This window comes from Xiphophorus couchianus, chromosome 7, assembly GCF_001444195.1.
Source record: "Xiphophorus couchianus chromosome 7, X_couchianus-1.0, whole genome shotgun sequence".
Taxonomy (NCBI): Eukaryota; Metazoa; Chordata; class Actinopteri; order Cyprinodontiformes; family Poeciliidae; genus Xiphophorus; species Xiphophorus couchianus.
The window spans coordinates 14,035,790-14,058,541 of NC_040234.1; the positions used below are offsets into that span (position 1 = coordinate 14,035,790).

Below are 22,752 nucleotides of genomic sequence, written 5' to 3' on the forward strand. Positions count from 1 at the left end.
TTTTTTTTCTTAAAATCTAAATCAAAAATTTTAAGTAACAAAAACGATGTATTTTTCTTTTTTATCAGATTCAAAATCAGTGTTTTGATCTTGTTTATTTTTGATTGTCAATTAAACATGGAAAGATTGAGCACTTTACTGATGGCTATAGTATAAGTGTTCATGTTGACTTCTTGACAGTCCATAAAACAATTAGTTTGTTATTAGGTCTGTTATAAAGATAAAACTCATTCCTTTTTACATGTGACTGCTACATATCTTTTGCTTCAGAGCAGGAGAACAGTATTTTTTGGTTTAGTCATGTCTTAATTTTAGTAAGTGTCATGCATTTGAACTGCAATCATCTCTCCACTTTTAGCTGCTTCTGTCTTTGCCAGTCTTTCTTCTCTTGATTAAGTGGGTGTTGCCCAACATGCAAACACAGATGAGCATCATGCATTATTCATTCACAGCACTCTCTCTCTCTCTAACACACACACATACTGGCACAATATTCTCAGGGAGGTTTTCATGACTTGCTACTTGGATCGTTCATCTTTGTGTCCCAAAACAACAACAATGTTACACAACACGTGTCATCATCATCCCTCACAGGTAGAGGGCTCGTCCTTTCTGCTGTTACCCAACAGCAGAAAAGCAGATGCTATCTATCAACTGGAGGCTTAAATACATTAATTTTACACTATGGTCATGCTTTCTAAAGCTTTCGATTTTCAGGAGATAGTAACTCACTCACTCTGCCTTCACATCTTAAACTGACATGCTTTATAAATGGAAGAGAATATAAGTGGCTAAAATACAAGTTTTAGGGGTCTTTTTAATAAAGTAGCAGATTATTGCATGCATTGTCTTTGTTCTAATTTTATCATTAATATAGTTAAAATCAATTTATGACTTGTAGAGTTCTGTGATGGACTAAAGGTCTGTTGAGAATGTGTCCTGCTTCTCATCCATGACCATAAGATATTGACACCAGCTGTGAATATCTCACAACTGTGAATCTACCAAGACATGCCTGTCAGAGACACAGACAAAATCACATCACATTGATGCCATTTGGCAGGAAGCAGAGAAAAAACTGTTTTAATTTAATTGATAAAATAATATTTCAGCAGACAACTGTTAACTTGAAGCTACATAGAAAACTTATGTCAGGCTGGGTTTGGTCCCTAGGCCTTGAGGTTGACCCATAGAGGAAGTATGTAGAACATTCTTGCCTATATACAAACAAGTTATGTCCAGGTTTGTGGCTGAGTTTCTTCAGCAACAATAGCAGAGCTGGCCAGTGACAGATAGAAGAATCAAAACAGCTAAATACAAGAAAATCTTTATAGAAAACTTGTTAGAGGCTGCACACAAGTTGAAACTTGTGACAACAGTCCCAAACATACAACAAGAGCTACAAAAACAAAGCGTATTATTAGGATTTCTCTCTGAAAGCCTAGATCTGAATAGGTTGAAGAAATCTGTCAACAGTTGAAATGTTCAGAGATTAGGAAACCTAGTAGAAACATACCTAAAAAGACTTTCAGTCATAATTGCATGATGATTTCAAAATGTTGACTCTCTTTTCTTTTTCTTTTCAATTGGCATAAATTCAGAAAATGAAGAAAAAATATTAATCTAGGATTTTCTGTTTTGTTTTAATAATCAGTTATAAAAACTAGAAAACCAACCATTCATTAACTTACAGTAAATCTGAAAATATGTTTTGCAAAAGCCAAGGTCTAGAATAACTATTACTTAACAGTTATCTGTAGGGAACAATCGTGGGCATGGAAGCAATGCTGTTAACCACTGACTGGATCCTAATTGGTAAATGGGTCAAAGTTGTTTCATAATATGCTATCAAATAAGGAGTCTGAATGTGAAAGTTGTTTACAGGCTGGAAATATGGCTTTAATTTGACATCAAGTAGTAATTATTTCAAACCAAATTGGGTTATAACTGGTGACTGTGAAGTGGAGATTGGGTTTTTATAATTGCAGAATAGTTAGGTTTGTGTCTTTCTGTGTTGGGTTTGGATGTTTTCCCTGTGCCGCCTGCATAGGTTTTCTCTGGGTGCTCTGGATTCCTCCCACAGCCTAAAAACATGCACGCTATGTCAGGATGAAGTTGCCCAGAGGTGTAAGTAGAAACACACTATTTGACCTAGAAACTTGCTTAATACTTAGCAATACCACAAGACAGATATTTATCAAAATATTTCTATGTACATAGTTATATACCAGGGAGATCCACGGAGCACCCTGGCACAGGGTGAAATTTGTTTCCAGTATCGTACACACTGGGTTGTTTTGTCTGCACGGTGTGTCATAAGGTTAAAGAAAACTTAGGAAGACTTAGGAAAAGCAAGCTAAACTGTTGGGCATAAATTAAATGCAGAATTCCATTTAAAAAATCAGCATAACATCTTTGAAGCATAAAACGGGATGTGTCATGGTTTGGGAATAATTCACTGAAGGAGGACCTGGGAGTTTACGATCACAGAATCCATGCGCAAGGAAAATGTGAGACCATCTGTAAAACAACTGACAGAGGTCTTAGTTCCTTCTTGGACCTGCAACATCTAAGTGTTGTCTTTCTTATACTTTATTGCTTAACACCCTGCAGCTACTACAAATAACATAGTTTATTAATATTGTTAGAGTTTCTGTTAGTAAATGGAATAACTTTGTAAATGGAATAACTTGTTGGAATCTTGTACAAAAGTCTGGTTTTATCTTGGCCTGGTCATCCTTGTAAAGAAGGATCAATGGATATATTTCCTGGAAAATAAAGGTAAATAAAGACTAAAATCGTATGAGGGCTAGACGCTGCAATATGATAATGACCCAGTCAAAACATACCAGGGAATCCACCATGGACTGGATGAAAACTAAGATATCGAATGCGTTGGCTGTCAAAACCAGCCAGGCTGATTCTTACACAACTTGAAATATTCTGGCCATGCAAGAAACCCTTCAGACATCTCACAGAGGGTCGGAGCAAACTTTTCTCAGACACATGTCAGAAGCTGCTGGAAGGATACAAAAAGCATCATGCTGAAGATTTTCAGCTAAACGTGTAAGACTAGATGTTAGGGGGTAGGTAGTCCTATTGTGTTTTTCTGATAAAAATATTTGTTTATTGTTTAACTGAAATTAAATTACTCACTTTCCCATAGATAAAACATCAGCTTAGTCACTGACGTGAACATTTCTTGATAAAGAACTGGTTAGTGGGGAGCCCTAATGTTTTCACACAACACGGACAGCCGATAGCTGAGGAGCAAACAACACTGCTAGCTAAAATAAGTTTGTCGTCTAGAACGTCAGTCAGAGTGAAACAATCAGCCTATTAACATTATATCCACAGGCAAATCTGAAAATGTATCAATGTCTTATTTAAAATTTTGACTTATTTTGAGGAGATATGCTTTAAAGCAAGGAGGTAGTTCTTTAAGTATGACTACTGTGGTTAAAAAGAAAAGGTCTGGAATTGTCTGAAAACCAATAATCAGCAATTCTACAGCAGGAAAAAAATCAGTAGATTCAATCCTCTAAAACAAACAGGACAAGATAGCAGAGTTACTCTTACTTCACGCTTCTGTATTGAGTAGTAAGCTAAGCAAATTGCCTTCCAGTTATTGGTTTTGTATGTCAACAAAACCAGTATCTATTTTCCAATCTTCCCCTCTCAGCAAACAGAATACTCCTCAAAGTTGTCAATCTGTTGTCACCTTAAAGGAAGTGCTGCTTGTCACCAATATTCTTGTCGTTTCATCCATTCATCCACCCATCAAGCTGATCCCTGATGACATAGGGCGAGAGCCAGGGTGCACTCTGGACAGACAACACATCAATCAAAGTGCTGACACATAAACACAGCCAACCACTCAAACCAGCGGCAATTTTGAGTCACTAATCTACTTATTCACTGAGCAAGAAGCTATTAGCCATGAAGAGGTTGAATCAACCCCATTGTGACCTGCTCTGCCACCCTTACTTTATTTAGTTGGGTCAAATGGCCAGCCGCCTTACTGTATATAAAGCACTAGTCATAATCAGAATCCAGTCATTAAAGATAGCACATTCCACCTGGATGTCAACCTGTGACCCAGTTAGAAGAGAAATGGATTTCCTAATCTGCTACGAGTGTCCTTCATCCGGAGGAAATAATTGGTTGGAGATGAATTATTTTGGTTGTGTGTCTGCATCAGCACAGAAGAAAATTAGAAGATTAATCAACCTACAGTGTCTTAAAGTATTTCTACTCCTTGACTCTTTCCACATACTTTTGAATTACATCAACAAACTTCAATGTATTTCATATAGAGCATAATTGTACATTTACCCACCTTTACTTTGATGAATAAAATATCTATCTATCTATCTATCTATCTATCTATCTATCTATCTGATATTTAATGAAATGAGTCATATGTGTACAGTGGGACTTAAGTTCTGAGTTGGTTGCATGTTTGTTGGCAGAGGCAGAGTCCGTGGCTTCCTAAATGCTCCGGTCAGTTCGATCTTTTCTCTGCTTCCTGCCAGAAGAAACGTGAGCTGCCTGCCTACCTCTAGCTGAGTCATGTACTCCACTCTCTTACACAAACACACTTACATATTCATCGGTGCGGAGATACAAAGAGACACATACGCACACACATGTTTGGATGCACTGCACATAATGTTTATCTACAATGAGCAACAGAAGCCTGTGACGCAAACTTTGTCTCATGGTATCACGCCCAGGCGAAGCACTTTCCCTGTCATACCTTTCAGCCTCCTCTGCTTTTTGTGTCCCTCTGGGACTAGAAACAGGTACGTGGGGTTATAGCTTTGTTCCTGGAGGCTGTAAGACTTGTTGCGTATACATAGGTTATAGAGGGAAATGTAACAAATACCCTGCAGACATACAGACAGCAACACCAGGGGTCTACTAGTATGTGTTGACTGTGCTGTAAATTTCAGCTTGCCTGAGCAAACACAGCTCAATTTTCAATGTCTCTGTAAGCTCGTGTGAAACAGGGAACCTTCATTCTGTGGATTATGACATACAATACTTCACAAGTCTTGACTTTCTCCCCTGGTTGCATGAAACCACTAATAACTCTTGTGGCACTTAGCTAAAGTACCAGTTTAATCTTGTGCAAACACAGTTGCTTTGTTATTGCAACATTTTTGTTTTGATTGTTAACTGTTGCTAATATTAACAACTTACATCAGACTTGTCTGAAAATTAAAACGACTGCAATTACAACTAAAAGTCTTTCAGCTGGTTACCTTTAGAGTAACCAACTTTGCATATCTGTAGAGTGATTTATTTTCCTCCTTACTCTGAAAATAGCTTAAGCTGAGTGTGACTGGATGATCAGTGTCTGCAAACACTACACTTCAAAACTTCCCATTGACTCTGAGTTTCTTTATTTTTTGGGTGTGGGCATTGAGTGTGTCATTCTAATCACAAGAATATGATTTGACCTCTAATTGTATGTTTTGGGTTGTTTTTCTAAGGAAAGTTGAACCTCTAAACTAGTCTCTATTTTACAATCTCAATCTGGTTTTATTCCAGGACAGGTCTTCTTATGTCTTTTGTTAATACTGTCTTTCTTGTAGTCATTTTACCCTAAAGGACGGATAAGTGAAGTTGTCCTGTCAACAGATTCTGTCACCTGAGTTTTGTTCTCTGCTGCTCCTAACAGGGTCACCAAAGGCCTTTTGGCAGCCTGTCAGTTTACCAAGTTACCAAGGCAACCTTAAGTTGATGTGTTTGTGATTTGGCCATATTCTTTCAATATTCAGAACTTAAGACACTGTTATGCAACCTATCCCTGGTTCCCCACAACTTTATCCCTGACCTGCCTGCTGTTTTCATTTGTCGTCATGATGCAATTTGTTCACAAATGTTCTCTTAAGGGCTTCACAGAACATCTGGAACATACGGAGACAAAATTATGCAGGGATTGAATCTGTCAACTATGACTGAAAATAATTGGTTTTACTTTATTTTATTTGGGGGTATTAGAATTAAAAGGCTTCAATACGAGGGAGGAGAATCTCTGATCTCTACCTGATATGATACACATCTGGATTCACAAGTTACGATCCGTTGCATTTAAGATTCCTCCTCATTAACCAGCAATTCATTTATATAAGATTTATGTCCTCATCATATGAATTTTGAAATGAACTTAGCTGAAAAATATATTGTTTATTAATTAATTAAAGCAATTCAAATTTCAATAATTTACAAATGAATTTATTTTAGATAAGGTTTTTTTTTAAACAAAAAATATGTCATATAATCTTTGTGTGAGAAATGTTTGAGTGTTTGTTATGTGAATCTTGATACATATAAGTGGTGTTGTCAGTTGCGAGTCTGTGCGTAGCATAGACGAGACAGAGAGCGAGGAAAAAAGAAAAAAATACGAGTGGTTTTGAGTTATTCTTCAGTGGTTTTTCTCCGATATTTTCCCCTTTGCTGTGGCGCAAATCTCTTAATTAAGAATTGCCCACATCTATAGGTTCCAATGGCAGCGCGGCTGTGGACGGTGTGCAAAAGAAGTCTTAATGCCCATCAGCGTTGTGCACATGTGCACACTTCCCGGAAGTAAACTATAACATACAAGGGGCCTACGCCATCTGTTATGGCTTAATAGACAATTGTCCGCTGAAAAGGATGAAATGCTAACCTCACCATGCGTGGAGCTGAAGGAAGAAGAACCACGTGACTCTGCCTCTGAAGACGTTGAGCTGATATGGTGGCGTCTCCATGGATTCTCTCACCGTTTCAAGAAAGGCATAAGGTTAGTTGAGCTTCCAGTGTATTTGACAGCAGCATGGCACATTTTGCAAATTGCATTTGCTTTATCAATCTGTCCGTTTCTCTTGTAAAATTCACAGCGTTGCCAATCCTTAGATTTACAGTGTGATGGTGAATGTATCGGTTCCGCTTGCTCCGCCATCTTTGACAGGTGTACGCCTACCCTAACGCACAGCTTTTTCGTCTTGTAGCTGCTCCAGTCGACCGGAAGTGCTGTTTGGTCAATAATTTTATTTTAAAATTTGTTTTAATACAATATCGAATTTGAACGATAAGTGGAAAAATCCGGTGTAATTAGATTTTTTCGCAGAAATTACCACGCAATTGCATGTCCTTGGATGGATGCAAACAGTTAATCTTCCCATCACTACTCAATACAGATGCATCCCCACATTATTTTAGATTTTTGTTTGTAAAAAATTGGGAACTATGCATCTGTTTTATGATCACGCAGCATTTTGTGTTTATCTGTTGCAGCAGGGGTCAACTTCCATCCTCAAGAGCCAATGTGTTGGGTTTTTTACATGTTTACCTGGTTCAACAAACCAGAATCAAATTAATTGTTCATTTCAGGGCCTCTGCAGAACCTATTGACATACTGATGGGGTGGCTTAGGTGATAATTCATCTAATTATTGGTTCAATGACAACAAATACATTGAACTTTGTGCCAGAAAGAAGTAAAAGTTTCAAGAGGTATGAATACATTTGGAGAGTATTGAGCAACAGTATCAGGTCAGTATTAAGCTAAGGCTGGAATGTTTTTTTTTTTTTTTTACCCACAGGCATTTTTTGTGCTATCTATAAATCCAACCTTTAAAATTAGCAAACGGATTACTAAGACATCAGAAATTATTTTATAAAAAACATTGTTAAACTGTTGGCTTCCTACAAGATTTGTCTTCTCTTAAAATACATTTACTTATCAGTAAATGTTCAAATTCACAATCTATGATTTTGTCAATGCCAGCGAGACTCCCTGATCCAGAATCATAAACTGTGATGCAAGTATAGCCAGAAATTGAGTTAGTCTTGTGGTTTTGGGTCCCATCTGTCCAGAAACAACCTTTTTCTGACTCTTTTCTTACACTTGTAGAAATGTGCTCTGTATTAAGTTTTAGAAGTAACTCTTACTCTTATAATTTACATACATTTGTTCCCCAAAAATCTATCATATGGGATTTTTGTCAATCAAAAATTAATAGCAAACTATATTTTTCTCTGCTTTTTGGGCTGGTAAGTCTGGAGTGATTAGGAAGACGTCCAAGAGTCCACAAACTTGTAATTGTCACTGAAATTGTGCTACAAAAAATTACAACACATTTCAAAAGCTAAGCTTTCACATTGATCCAGCTGGACTATATTTCACACAGGCACATGCTTTTACTACAGTGAATGTGGCAAACATGGAGTGAAGCTCATTTTGCAGCAAAAGTTTCTGAATTCAGGACTTTTCTCTCACTCCCTCAGGACTTCATATCTCCTCTCCTCCTGGTCCATATTCTTCAAATGATTTGTGCATAGATCTCAGGGAGAGGGAATTACTTTGGCTCCTTCTAAACCAGGCAGTGGCTGTTTGCAAAAGGGTTTTAATTGATTTTGAAGTAGTAACTGTTGGGAATGCCTGTCACCGTTAAAACACACCAGACACACAGAAACCACAACATCCTATTACCACATCAAAGGGGCAAGTGCCCTGCTGCCATCTATGTAAACCGAGGAGCCACTTTTGATAACACACAGCGTTTAATATAATGTTAATTTATTACCTCCTGTTCAGTTAATGACATTAAGTATGCAACAACTATTATCCTTTTAGGGGAGGTATTGTTGCTTCATCGTCATACAGAGATGCTTCCACTGCAGGACGTGAGACACAGACTGAACCAAATCTCTGCCAACAGAATGTACGATTGAATTTTGTTCTCTTTTTTTATCACGGGAGGTGTTTGTCTGAGTGATAAGTCTCTTGCTGTAAAGGCTCAGTCAGGAGTTCTTTGCAGTTCTGATATCAGTCTCCAGCACAGCATGGAGCTCAGCTCTGGCAGGAAGCTGCTTACCAACAGAAATACCAATTACTGCACACTGCATCATGACGTCTAATGGGCCTGCTGTGGCAGAGAGAGATGCACGGGATGAAAGGCTTGTTGCTATTTCTCTCACTGTGAAACCTGTATCAGAGCTTCTTCTGCAGCTTGTTTAGACAGTGTGGTTTTACAGGATCTAATAGTGATACAGCCTTTAAAATGGTTTTTATTATGTCATGATCTTTTTTTCAGCTGAAACACTGCCCTATAAGCCAACATCTGCAGTTAAGTGATCATAAATATAGCATCCTATATTGCTGGTGAGCTTTCTCCCAGAGTAAAATAGCTGGGAGCAGAGCTAAAGCCAAAGATTTTACTCAATTAAGGGTAACACAACTTCAGTATATGTTTTTATTGAAGTGGAATAAAAAAAGTAGTCAACTGAAAACCATATAGACAAAATATAACATTATGTGCAGATTCTGGTGCTGTTAACAATAAAATATGTCAAAATAAACCATCTCTTAATACCAAGAACACTCAAATCCTCAGTTTTTTTAAAACCCTTGAAGCAAATCTTTAAAGGAGGTAATGTATGCATGTTAGGATAATAAACAATACTTCCAGAATATGACCATTTTTGGTTAAAACAAGCACATTCATTATTTAGTGAAGTGGGTAAATGTAACTGAGTACGTAAATGCAACCAGTTATTAGCCCTCCGCCTGACTGACAGTTGCAGGTGGGCTTGAAGACTTCCTGGACATTAACCATTTAATGTTGGCAGATCCTTTTCTGATGCTGTCATGTTCATGGTTAGAAAGTACCCTGCAAAACAACGATGAGTTGCTTTGCTGGAAAAATCAAACCAGGAGCTTAAATACTGATGGAAGGGTGGAAAATGACAAAGGAACCAGATTAACTAATCAGAGGCAACAAGGAACAGCTGTGACAGGAAGAAAAAAGGGAAACTGAGTAGGAGGGACTAATTAACTGAAAAAATGAACTGAAGACTCAAAGAAACTATTATAAATTCAAATTTATTAGGAACAGAATGCAAGAATAAACAAAGAAACTAAACACAAACGGATGGGTGAATATGGAAACACATTCCTAACAGAGAGAAATTAGATGAGTTTGGAAAGACTCATGCAACATAATTAAAACAAGGAAATAATCAAAACACAAATGAAAATTCCAAAACACCCCTGGATCGTGGCACATGTAGACTGATAATCAAAAGCTAAAAGCTTGATGAATAAAACTAATCATTTGGAAGTTATGAAACTGTTATAATCTTTGCAGCTTCTGGGAAAAAATAGACTCAAAAATCTGTTTAAATGTATTTTTTTGTGATGTTTTATTTAATAACCAATTGCCACCAATGTGACAGGGAAGAGGACCTGGATTCACAATCGGCTGCTGCAGCTTGGAAGCATGCAGAGTTGCCCCTAGCAGAGACTGTGTGACATTTTAAGGACGCAGGGACATCCTGAGCAGCAGCCATTTACAGGTAGGGGAGATGAAGCAGAGATGGAAGAATGTGTGGCATGACAGAAGAAGTGAATGTCAAATAATAAGATTTTCTTCCTCATTTTAGTATGTTTTTCTGTTTTAGTATAGTATATTTTTTCTGTCTATTATTTTCTGTTTTTGCCTTTATATTTTAGGGTTTTCTCCTCCAAAAAACAAATCGAGAAAAACGTGAATTAAAATCTTGTTCCTTATTATATCCACAGCAAAAAGATAAAACATAAGACTAAAGAGACACCTTTAGTGACCAAAAACATCAGGGCTTTTGTCTCTTTTTTGTTCTGTACTTTGTTGTATATTTGGGCATTTATCAACCACTGCCAACAGAATGTACGATTGAATTCTGTTCTCTTTTTTATCACCCTTTGGCTATTTTTAAAAGTGCTCTTTGGATAAATATTGACTTGACTTCAATAAATTTAATTATAATTTGATGTGATAGATAATTAATTGCATGGTTTTATTTTGTTTTTAATATAAATACATATCTGAAATTTGCATCAAGCAAATTATTCAACTAGCCAAAGTCTGTACCATCTTTTCTTAAAGCTAAAGATGGATTCTTTGGGGCACATTTCTCTGAGCTTTGTACACCCAGGGACTAGCATTGTCTGCCTATTCTTTGTCAAACTCATTCAGATTGTACTGAGAAGGGGACTTATGTGGATATGTTTCAATCTAAGCCATAACATTTCACCTCTAACCTTCATTATTGGAAGGTTTTGGGATAGTTGTAATTAAAAAAAAAAATACAAGTGGGTGCAATAGATTGAACCTCCTGCCCTAATATTGTCCCACTAGTCAGCTAGTTTACAGTCACTGTTTAGTCAGATTCTCCAGTTACTCCAAGGTTGCCATGGTAACCGACTCCAAGGGAATGTTAAAAGTAAATCTGTGAGAAAATAAATTTTCAGAATGTAAATTTATCAGAAGACTGACATTCATGATACCGATCAAGGCAGGTGAAAACAGCACATGTTGAAATGTCAGCGTTTCTGTCTCTTTCATTCTCACTCAGGCAACCTTCCTGCTCTTAGTGAGCAGCTGGTTTGTGGGATGCCGTGGCAGGCAGCGCTGTCACATTGCAAAGGTTTGGCAGGGTGACACTGTAAGGGCCTTCAGGGCAGACCCAGAGTCTGCTCCAAGTCCGAATGTAGGTGTATTTTATTTATTTTTTTCAGGTCTATAGCAGAGCAAAGTAGGAGTTATAATGAAGCTAACAATAATTTGCGCAATACTGCATTTTTTCTCTTCTATTCATCACTCTGTTTCTGGTTGATTGCATTCACAACAGATCTAGGCATTGAAGAGACAGCTGTTCTAGCTACAAGTAAAATGTGCTTTCTCTCATTTGGATCTAAAATTAGGCTATTTAGTGTTTAGTGTTTCTTTGTTCAATAAATTGAATGCAGGCTACATGGGAAGACTATAAACTGTAATTATTTGCCATAACGAACACAATAAATCAATTTTTGCTCTATTTGTCATAATTTCTACTCAAAGGAAAATCCACTCCCATTTCAGCTGGGCAGAAAATTGCTGGTACGGTGAAAATTTGATTGTCTCAAGCCTCCAGTCACACTGCACTCTGAGTTGTAAATGCATGTGGGTTTTTTTTGTTGTTTTTTTTTTAGCAGCTAATTGAAATCAAAGCTAGCTGGGTTATCACCAAGGGTGCAGACGTTTGACATTTTCACCCATCTTTCAACATCTCAGGAGCTTGGTCCAGCCACAGACTTATGATTGAGAGCATGACTCAACAACAGATGCCTTTGCTCCTTTCCTGCTTCCTCTCTGTTGATCCTGTTCATTTCCTTTTTTCCACTCCACTGTCAGGGACTCTAAGTCTGTCTTGTGTCTCATCTACATCTAAAAGAATTAAAGAATCAGACACCGAGAGTATTATTTACAAGTACTGCAACAAGCAAGCCTTTGCGAAATTACTTAGAACAATTAAACCTTATCACATTTTCTCATGTTACAGTCACAAAATAAGTAAAGTAGTAGTATAATATCTGATGAAACGAGAAGACCTCCTTGCAGTTTGTCACAAGAAATATAGGGGACACCGACAGCATGTGGAGGAAGGTTCTCTGAACAGATGAGACCAAATTTGACATTTTTGTTGGGGATGCAAAACTAATGCTACACACTATCCCAACAGTGAAACATGGTAGTGGCAGAATAATGTTATGGGCATGTCACTCTTCAGCAGAGACAGAGAAGCTGATCAAAGTTGATGGGGAGGCAGGCGGAGCTAGATACTGGACAATCCTGGAAGAAAATCTGCAAACCACTTGAAACTACGACACTGGTTTTCCTTTCCAACTACCCTAAGGAGGGTTATAGTTCCCTTCCTTATTGTTGACAGTTGTCATATTACTGATAGCTTGTAGAAAAGTGAAGAAATACTCATAGTTCTAGAACCAATAGTCAGATGGACCAAACTTCTTAAATGGTAAAATGATCTGTACTTGTATAGCACTTTATCAAGTCCAGAGCACCCCACAGTGCTTCACATTACATTCAGTCATTCACCCATTCACACGCTCATTATGACCAGTTAGTGGATAGCTGGCCACAGCCTCTCTGGGGCAGTCTGATCTGGTCCTCTGACCATCACCAGCAAGCAAGACAAGTGAAGTGTCTTGCCCAAGGAGACACTGGCAGAAGCGGACAGAGTGGGAATCAAACAGGCAACCCAACGATTGCTGAGCAAACTCCTACCATTGTCACCATCATTGTTACAATTGTTTAGTTAATTTTAGGCATTCAAAATAACGCAAATTGTAAAAAATAAATAAATAACGCAAATTGAATGTTTATGTCCTCGGAAAACAGTGCTATGCTAGTAGACGTTCCAGCTAGACTTTCAGTACAATAACAAGTAACACAAAAAAATCATGATTGAAAGAAATTGTTAAATTGCTAAAATCACTGAAATTCCTTAATCTACTCTGAGACCTTCTGACTTTTCAATATTACATTCGTTTACACCAGGAAGGTAATAACTTCACAGAACATCACTTTAAGAAGTGATTTTGCTATAGAGATCACTGCTGGTGTCACTATTAAGGATTTCACATTACTATGTGCACTATTGATAAAGTAAAAGCCGATAATATAAAAGTCAAAAAGATAAAAGCCGATCAAAGTTCAGATACTAAAGTAATAATGCACATTTATGAACAAGACAGTCATTTGGATGTTAGAATTTTTGGGGGGTAATTGTTAATTTTTCAAATCCAATTTCTGGATTCTGGCAATTGTTTTAGACTTAGATTTTAGAAATCCCAGCAGAGAATATGCGAAAATAGATGTGTCAACTGCTGATCACTTAACCCAAGTTGACTCATCAGCAGGTGCTTAAATGCCAGAAACCAAAGTTTGAGCTGCAAAAACAATGTCTTGTCAGAATCACCTTCAAGCATGTGTGAAGTTTTATGTGAAGTTGTCTTCCAAATTGAATATGTTTACACTTTAATTGTGTCAACTGTTCTAAATCTAATTGTTTTGGATTTGTGTCAAAACGAACTTTGACAGCACTGAGCTGTTATGTTTTTATTTTTTGAGAATCAGTGTTTTCTAACTCAGAAAGCATTATCTTTGTTATTTTCATTGGCTTTATGTCACTATATTATCAGAAGTAGATTAAAAAAAAGAATAAATTAGCATAGTACTTGCTGTTTATTTGCTCCTGCAAAACTTGCATTAATAAAACACATTATTACCATTGTCATGGCTAATCAGATGTTGACCCCAGCACTATCTGCTTAAAAATATTTTGGCCCCGGAGAAAATTTTGTTGATGTCCTTTCGATCTTCTCATTAAATCAACTTAAAGTAAAACAAATCTTATGTAGTGTTTAAGGGACACTACCTCTTATTGCCGTATGAATGCACAAAAATGTAATGTGTTCATTCTGAATGCATGCATCCAAATACACATTTGCATATTTGTTAGGGGTTGCCCAAGTATACAAATATTATTGTGGTTAAATTGCCAGCTCCTCAGTGGAGCTGTGGAGTATTTGTCAGCTAATTAGCAACATGAGTTAGTGCTTCAGCAGTTGGGACGGCGCCTCACACACAGAGTGAGGCTGATGGGCGCAGCGGAGCGTCGGTGCTGCTGGTGGCTTGGGAGGGAGAAAGAGAGATGCATAATCTAAACCAGTGCTAATGAAGACATCAGCTATCTTATTCAGAGACTCGCTGCCTGTCAAAATGGGCTTTATGGTGTGAATAAATTGCTCAGACAACTGAGAGACTCAGCCGGAACAGTGAGGAATAAAAAAAAATAAAAATAAAAAAACTTAAAACATTTGAGACTGTAAATACACAATTATCTCACTCCTATTTGTGGTGATGAAGACTTTATGGCATTGCACAGCTATTCAAATGTCCAGATCGGAACTAAAGAAAGCAGCAAACACAAACACAGATTGGTTCTGTTTGTTTGATGGATCTATGTGATTTCAGCTTTGAGCTGATTTGTGTCATCTTAGTCTTTCCCTGCATAATTTGGCTGTGATGGCAAATACAGTAATCCACAGTAGATGGGGAAAAAAAAACGTGGCTTAAAGCAGCAAAGGCAGGCTAGAGTTTGTATTCCTTTTTTATTTTCCAGTCTTCTTTCATTTACTTTCTTTTTTACTAGGGCAAAATGACAGATGCAGGACCAAAAAAAGAAGTTGGGATAGCAAACGCTGAGATATTGGTCTACAACATCTATTAAAATAATTAAATGCTGCCATGCAAGAGATGAAGCCATTACAACCTCAAAAAAGTAGGACAGAATTATGAAGTAGAAAAGTACACATGGTTTGACATTTTATTATTTTTTGTCAATGAAAATCTGAAGAGTAAGGTGTAGATTTGTGTTCAGCACATTTGTGTCAAAACTCTGTAAACTCTCGCTCTGCTACAAGTTTTCTGAAGTGCATCTCAACCAAATTTCTGGCCATTTGTCTTAGCAAGATATTTCTTGCTCAGCCAGACAGCAATTTTTAAGTTTCGCCACAGATTGTTGAAAGGATTTAGCCTAGGACTTTGTGGACTGAAGGGGTACCAGTACTTTTGGAAAATCAGCACAAAGACAAGCTTTTTTTTTTTTACATTTTCTTTTCTTTCTGAGTCTTGCCCCGCTGTTATCACATGAAATCAAAACTAAATTATCTGCAGCATTACTCATTTTTTTTAAAAAACATGATGAAAGTCAGAATACCTTCAGGAACTGGCCAGCCACCCACTTGCACTTGCACTGCAGATGGATTTCCCCTGATAGCCAACATTTGTTGTCCTGCTCCGATACAAGAGAAAGACTGAGTGGTTCGGAAGCCGCTGACATTTTCCTCTGCTCTTGTCCCTTTCGCTAAGAGGCCTCCCGTTTGTGGCAGCTCTGCCAGAATCAAAACAAGATAACATCAAACTGTGCACAAACAGTGTTGGATCGACTTAACTAGTGTTTTGCCATTTCCCCCCACAGGAGAGTTCACATGAGCGGCTTCAGTCAGAAGTCACGGTTCAATTTTTAAAAAGTTCTGCTGCAGCTGAAATCTCACACATCCTTTCAGAGCCCACTGAAGTTCGTCATATATTGTCAAAACAACAAACTTTCCTGCATTTTGTTCAGATTTCATGGAATACAAGTCCTCTGAAATGTATGACTGTAATTTAAGACAAGCTGAAAAAGAACCAGGGACTCTTCATAATTTTGGAAGTCTCCATAGTGGTGCTGTATTTAGATGTGGGAAGTAACTCCCATCATGAGTCAGCTGGTATTCACACTTTTCACATGTTGCCGTCAATGTCATGCCTTTGCTTCTAGTATGTTATTATTCCTGCATGATGCTATTGTGAATTAAAACTGTTAACGATCAGAACAAGCAACACAGGAAGGCGTCGATTTCATGCTAAGAACTTCAGCAGTTCTATAAAAGAAGCGCAGACAGGTTGTTATCATTTTATTAAATCTGGAGACTTGCATTAAATCCCCAAATGACTAATCTGTTTCGTGTTTGTCAGCTGGATGGAAATATCTTTCCTGTCTTGTTAAGCTGTGTGGCCTCTGGAGACTAGGCAAGATGGAAGGAGAAATATGCTCAATCAAGACTCAGTTTAGCATCGTTGCTGTTTTATTCATCCACCCACCGACACAACAAAGACAAAAACAACAAAATGAAAAATCGGAACAAAGGATGGCAGCAAAAAAAAAAGATGCAATGACATGAATCTGTGCATGCAGCATGATACTGAGATTTGAACACTTGCTTTCTGTCTGACAAAACGTGGCAAAAAATGCCAAATTATTGAAAAATGTGAGTGGCAGCATGTGCGTGTAAAAATGTGTTCACGATTGGCTCATCGTAACAGGAGGAGCACAGACAAAGCAGATTCATTCAGTTTCCATGCGTGTAGTTGCGTTTGTGAAGGCCAAAAAATTTTACTTTATTGAGAGCTCCCATGGCTATTACTTCATATTGCACCATTTAAGGCTGTTTTTATTTTGGACTCTCAAAGCTCATTCTTGTCACACAGCAGCAGCAGCAGCAGTCCTGGGGGAAAACAATCAGGCCTCGACAAGGAAAAGCAGATGGCTCTGAACAGTTTATGGAGTAGTCTGTGAATTCATGAACTTGTGTGTTGTTGTGGAGTTCGACAAATGAAGTAATACTCTTGAGCGTTTGCTTGAACAAACCCGTCAGTCATGCTTAGTTCTCTCTCCCAAATGCCATTGTTTGAAATGGCATTTTCTCTTAGAACAGGAAGATGCTGGATTATAAGGCTTTTGTTACAACTTGTATATATATGATCCCATGTGTCCAAATGTATGCAATTGTGAAGAGTGAGCATAAAACAACAAATGCTTCCTATAAAAAGGACATATCCAGATTTTCATGAAAAGTTTCTGAGTCTGCAGCATGGTAGTGGCCTCGTGCTCATCTTAAATTAGCAGAAGTACATGAAGGTGAATATGATGTGTTTTTACTTCTTAGTTGTACACAAAAAGTAAAAAAGGGAGTATGTTTAAGTTCAAAATACCTGAGTTATGTTGGCATTTTCACACACAAAAAAAAACAAAACTTTGTGGTCTGCCTTTGCATTTAGCCTTATTGTGTCTATGGTTTGTACAACCTCCTCAGATTTGTGCCCAGTTTTCCATGTAAATAGCTCTAACGCATTCAGATTTGACAGAGAGCATCTACAAATTGGAATCTCAATGTCTTACCTCACATTGTGAATTATAGTTGGATCTCGACTACATCTGGGTCATTTTAAAATATAAAAATGCTTTGATCTAAAGCATGGTTGTCCAGTTCCAGTAGTCAATGGCTAGTTAAATCAGAGAAATATATATATATATATATATATATATATATATATATATATATATATATATATATATATATATATATATATATATATATATAACTGCACAGTGGCGCAGTTGGTAGCACTGTTGCCTTGCAGCAAGAAGGTCCTGGGTTCGATTCCCGGCCGGGGTCTTTCTGCATGGAGTTTGCATGTTCTCCCTGTGCATGCGTGGGTTCTCTCCGGGTACTCCGGCTTCCTCCCACAGTCCAAAAACATGACTGTCAGGTCAATTGGTTTCTCTAAATTCTCCCTAGGTGTGAGTGTGTGTGTGCAAGGTTGTTTGTCCTGTATGTCTCTGTGTTGCCCTGCGACAGACTGGCGACCTGTCCAGGGTGTACCCCGCCTCTCGCCCGGAACGTAGCTGGAGATGGGCACCAGCAACCCTCCCGACCCCATTAGGGACAAGGGTGAACAGAAAATGGATGGATGGATATATATATATATATATATATATATATATATATATATATATATATATATATATATAAATCCTCTGTAGTGTTGACTGCCTATTTAGGGTCATTGTCTCATTTGAAGGAACTTTAACCTGTTTTTACCTATGAGTATTTGTGCTGAGATACTCGGTTTGCTTCCTGATGCTACTTAGGTCTTTCCAAATCTCCTTGTGTGGAGTTTTTGGTTCTTTCTTGTGTTCTGGTCTGTATTTGGTCTAGGATCTTATTAGTTTTAATTCTTTTTTTCTTTGATTAGCAGATTCATTTTCTCTGGTATAATCTGCTCTGCTTTTTTCTGTTTTTAATAGTCACCTTCCTTCAGATTCTCAGATGTGTTTCTTCCCCAGCTTCACCACATTCAGCTGCACAGGATATTTTCTGTTTCCTCACCTTCCCACCAGATTCTTCATTGTCAGTTTCCTCCATGCCAGTTTTCTAATTGCTTTGCTTTTCCAGCCAGTTATTATTCAGGTCTCTCAGACCAATTCTAATCTAAGCTACAAGTAGTAGTTTAGAAACAACTCCAAGTACAGTCCATTTAGGAATTTGCTGAGGAGTATCAGAGTGAATAGGCTGAAAACAACGGCACACCACACGTTTTTAGATAATTATATGTTGGTGTTTAAATAATTTTTTTTGTTTGTTTTTACTTACTTACAAATATTTATTCACTATTCTTTTAGTGCCAGCATGTGATAACAGTGTTTGTTAAAACAGAAGGAACTGAAAACATTTTATGGTTGGAGAATTTTAAATAAGATGCAAAAAATCGAGCTGGAAAACACTGGCTGCTTTTTTGTGATTACAAGAGCATCAATCCTTTTATTTTGGGAGTACAGCAGCGCCATCTAGTGTTCAAAAAAATCATGGAAGTCAAAAAATAGAAACTGCAGCTTCTCATTCATGCTGAGAATGTTAGGGAGTACTTCTAAGCTTTGTCAATACTTTTAGAGTAAAAGTAGCATCAGAGAGTAAGATAAACCTATGACGAAGCAGGGAGTGGATCTGAGTTTAAAAAAGAAAAACGGGGTGAGTTGAGGTAAGAGGAAGCAGCACCTCTGAGAGGCAGACTTTCAGAGTCTAGCAGACATGTTATGTAATTCGCACAGATGGCAGATTGGTGGTTTCTCCTCTCTGAATGTTATATCACTATGTCTTCCTTGCACATGTTATGCTCTATTTCAGAAGACTGTTTAGGGCAAACTTTGGTTGCTCATGTTGGCAGTGGTGGTGTCTGTCTAAGATGTGACTTGGACTGGTCATTGTTAAACTAAGCTTGACCACATACAGTACACTTTGGTTTTTTAAACTTCTCTTATCGCCTTTGAATCGCATTACAACCACAAACGTTAATATAAGTTTTTAGCATTTGCCTTTGACAGAGGGTGATGTTTCTCCTTCCAGCAGGACAACAAGAACCTCAAAGGAAGTGTTTTAATCTGAGGTTTTGCATAATGCGTCATTGACTAATATATTTGCATTATCAAGACTGATATTTTAGTTAAACATACAGTACAGACCAAAAGTTTGGACACACCTTCTAATTAAAATGGGTTTTCTTTATTTTCATGACTATTTATAAGGCAAGAAATCCCACTTATTAACCTGACAGGGCACACCTATGAAGTGAAAACCATTTCAGGTGACCACTCTGCATCAAGAAAATGCAGAGTGTGTGCAAAGCAGTAATCACAGCAAAAGGCTGCTACTTTGAAGAAACTAGAATATAAGGGGTATTTTCAGTTGTTTTACACTTTTTTTGTTTAGTGCATATTTCCACATGTGTTATTCATAGTTTTGATGCCTTCAGTGTGAATCTAGAATGTCAACAGTCATGAAAATAAAGGAAACTCATTGAATTAAAAGGTGTGTCCAAACTTTTGGTCTGTACTGTATATGCCAATGCAAAGTTATCTTTTTATAATTCAATATTAGTGGTAAATAATTAAGCTATTACAACTTTAAATATGTGATCGTGGACAAAGCCAATGCTGTCTGCAAATGTATCTACTAGCGGTTCAATCGTGTCTTTGGCAGAAGAAAATTTTTGCTCCTTATGGGTCATAAAAGGTAAAGGGAAAACTTATTTCACTCATTTTAATTCTATGTACATCATATATTTTGCTAGCATCAGCTTACTAGCATGGCTTCATGGAGGATGGAGATGTTCTTAGATCTATTACCTTAATGCAGGACAAGTTATCTAATTATTGCTGAGGCATTTCAACTGATACACCACATGATGGCGCTTTGGGCAAAGGTAGTTGATCACTGAAAAGAAAGTAAAATAGTTAATACCATGTTCCTATCAGGTAGTTCATCTAAACCAGACAGACAACTTCCAAAACAACAAAACCTGCCTGACATGTAAATCAGCTTTGCTTCCTCTGTAGTCGGAAGCAACTACATGTGGGATTTTACTTCAAGCCCACATGTATAGGCTGACGTTATTGTTTTCTTTGTTGAAGCTTTATTTGCATTAGTGATGGTAAAACATTGGACGGTTAAACTGTCATTTAAGTTAGACCTTCGCTGTATTGATTTGAGATTTAACATTAGATTTGCCGAACATTATTCTTGGTCTCAACACAGAGAGTTAAGCAATGTATTTTTGCATGTTTTGCATGTCGGTAAGATTTAAAAATTGTATTTCTTCCTACTGGATTCCTGAAATTTACATGGACATTCATGTAAATAAAGAACAAAAATAAGAACATATAGAAAAACACTAAATAAAAAAATTTCCTTTTTTTTTTTTTTTTTTTAAATGTTGATCTATATCTGTGGCCCAACTTTCTGAAGAGCATAAAATAAAAGGGGTGTGTCCAGGATGCCTTTTTATCAGGATGACATTGTCAGACTTGAAAGAAAAGTCGGTTTATCAGTCCCAGCTTGAAAAACTATTTTATCACAGCTTTAACTGATGTTCAGTCAGCACCATGGGGCAGAGCACCAAGCCGATTATGTGAAATCATATCTGGAAAGAAATCAGCAGAGATAATAACTAACCCAGTTACTTACCGGAAACATCCATGGGTTTAGTAAAGATGGATATTACTGATATAGTACTTGTAAAATAACGTATTTTTTTGCCTGTAGTAACATCCAGCTATTGATCATGTGACCAATTGCAGATTTGAAACATACAACCATTTTGATACACTCAAAAGAACCACCCCATCTTAGGGTAGGGTTAGGGTTAGGGTAAAGGTAACCCTAACCCTACCCTAACCCTACCCTAAAAACATTTTGTCAAAAAGCATGAATTGTTTCAAAATTGGAGCATTTCAGTTAAAGAAATGTATTTTTGTAATTTCAATTTGTGCAATTTTATGGTTAATAAATACATAACTGCTGATTCATAGAATTATGTTTTTTTTGTTGTTTTTTTTACTCTGGAATAGTCACACATCTTTTGTATCCTTCAAGGGTTTATCTTCAAGTACTGCACTGAATTTAGCTTACCTCAGCCCATCTTTAAATCCACTCTAACCAACTTTTCTGTACCAGCTGAAGAAAATCATCCTGACAGCATGGTGTCACACCCGTGTTTCAATTTCCCCAAAAGTATGGCATGTACTGTTTTAGGATTCCACCATAGATAGTATGTAGACCATAAATATTGATTATTGTCTCTTCTTCTGACTGAGCTGGGATTGTCTCCAATAACCATGAAAACCGAGTTAAAATCTTCAGTCCAATTTATTAAGCCAAATGAGTGATAACTTTGTTTTGGAACAACAGAGAAATAGTTTACTGTACAGGGCTGGTCCATCACCATGCTTCCTTAAGGGACACACAGAAAATGGCCCGAACAACAGTTTTCAGTTCCTTTTTACTCACAGATAAGCTATGACCTAAAGATGGCATTCTCCTGTGAAGTCATTTCCTTTCCCTTATATGTGTATGTATGTGCGGGGGCGTGCACACGTGTGTGTATGCATGCATTCAAGCAACTAAAAGAGACAGAGGAAAACACAGAATCATTTATCCATAACATGACCAAAGCAGTTTCCCACTTGAACTGTGAATCTCTGCATCTCCTCCAGAGTTACACTATGTAACAGATCTACTGAAGCAGTGTTTTTTTTTTATCTTGAGATAAAAAAAAACTAAGGAAAACCACAGAACAAGCTCTTTGTGTAGTTTCTCACATTTTTATCTTAAAATAGAAAATCAAAATTAGAACTACTAGTATAATTCTCTCTGCTTAATATGCAATAGTTATGTGGTGTCCTGCTCTTAGCAAAAGTAAATGCAATAACTAAACTGTTTTACTTCCTCACACAAATGGACTGATAGAGCTGTCGTCAGGACAAATAGGGCAGGGAACTTAATTATTGACTGATTTGCTTGCCCCACCTTATGCAACGCTCCTAGGATGTTTGCAATTATACACAACAAATGAAAACATTCATATCCCAGATCACATGGATTTGTTTTACAGTTACTAAAAAAGAAATGTGGCTTGCCACAAATAAGTAAAAATCATGGTGTTACTGAAATTTAAATTAAATCTAGATCTTTTTAAGTTGTCGCAAAAGTAGTTTTTGACCA

The 22,752-nt window shown here is 37.3% G+C and overlaps 1 protein-coding gene across 1 annotated transcript in view; it reads left to right on the forward strand.

Moving 5' to 3' along the window:
* Positions 1–6,636: 6,636 nt before the first annotated feature.
* Positions 6,637–22,752, forward strand: part of klhl6 (kelch-like family member 6) — a 42,511-nt gene continuing 26,395 nt past the window's right edge. The window contains exons 1-2 of the mRNA XM_028022442.1: positions 6,637–6,790; positions 10,227–10,346. The gene's annotated coding sequence lies outside the window, so the exon portion shown is untranslated. The remainder of the gene's footprint in view (positions 6,791–10,226; positions 10,347–22,752) is intronic.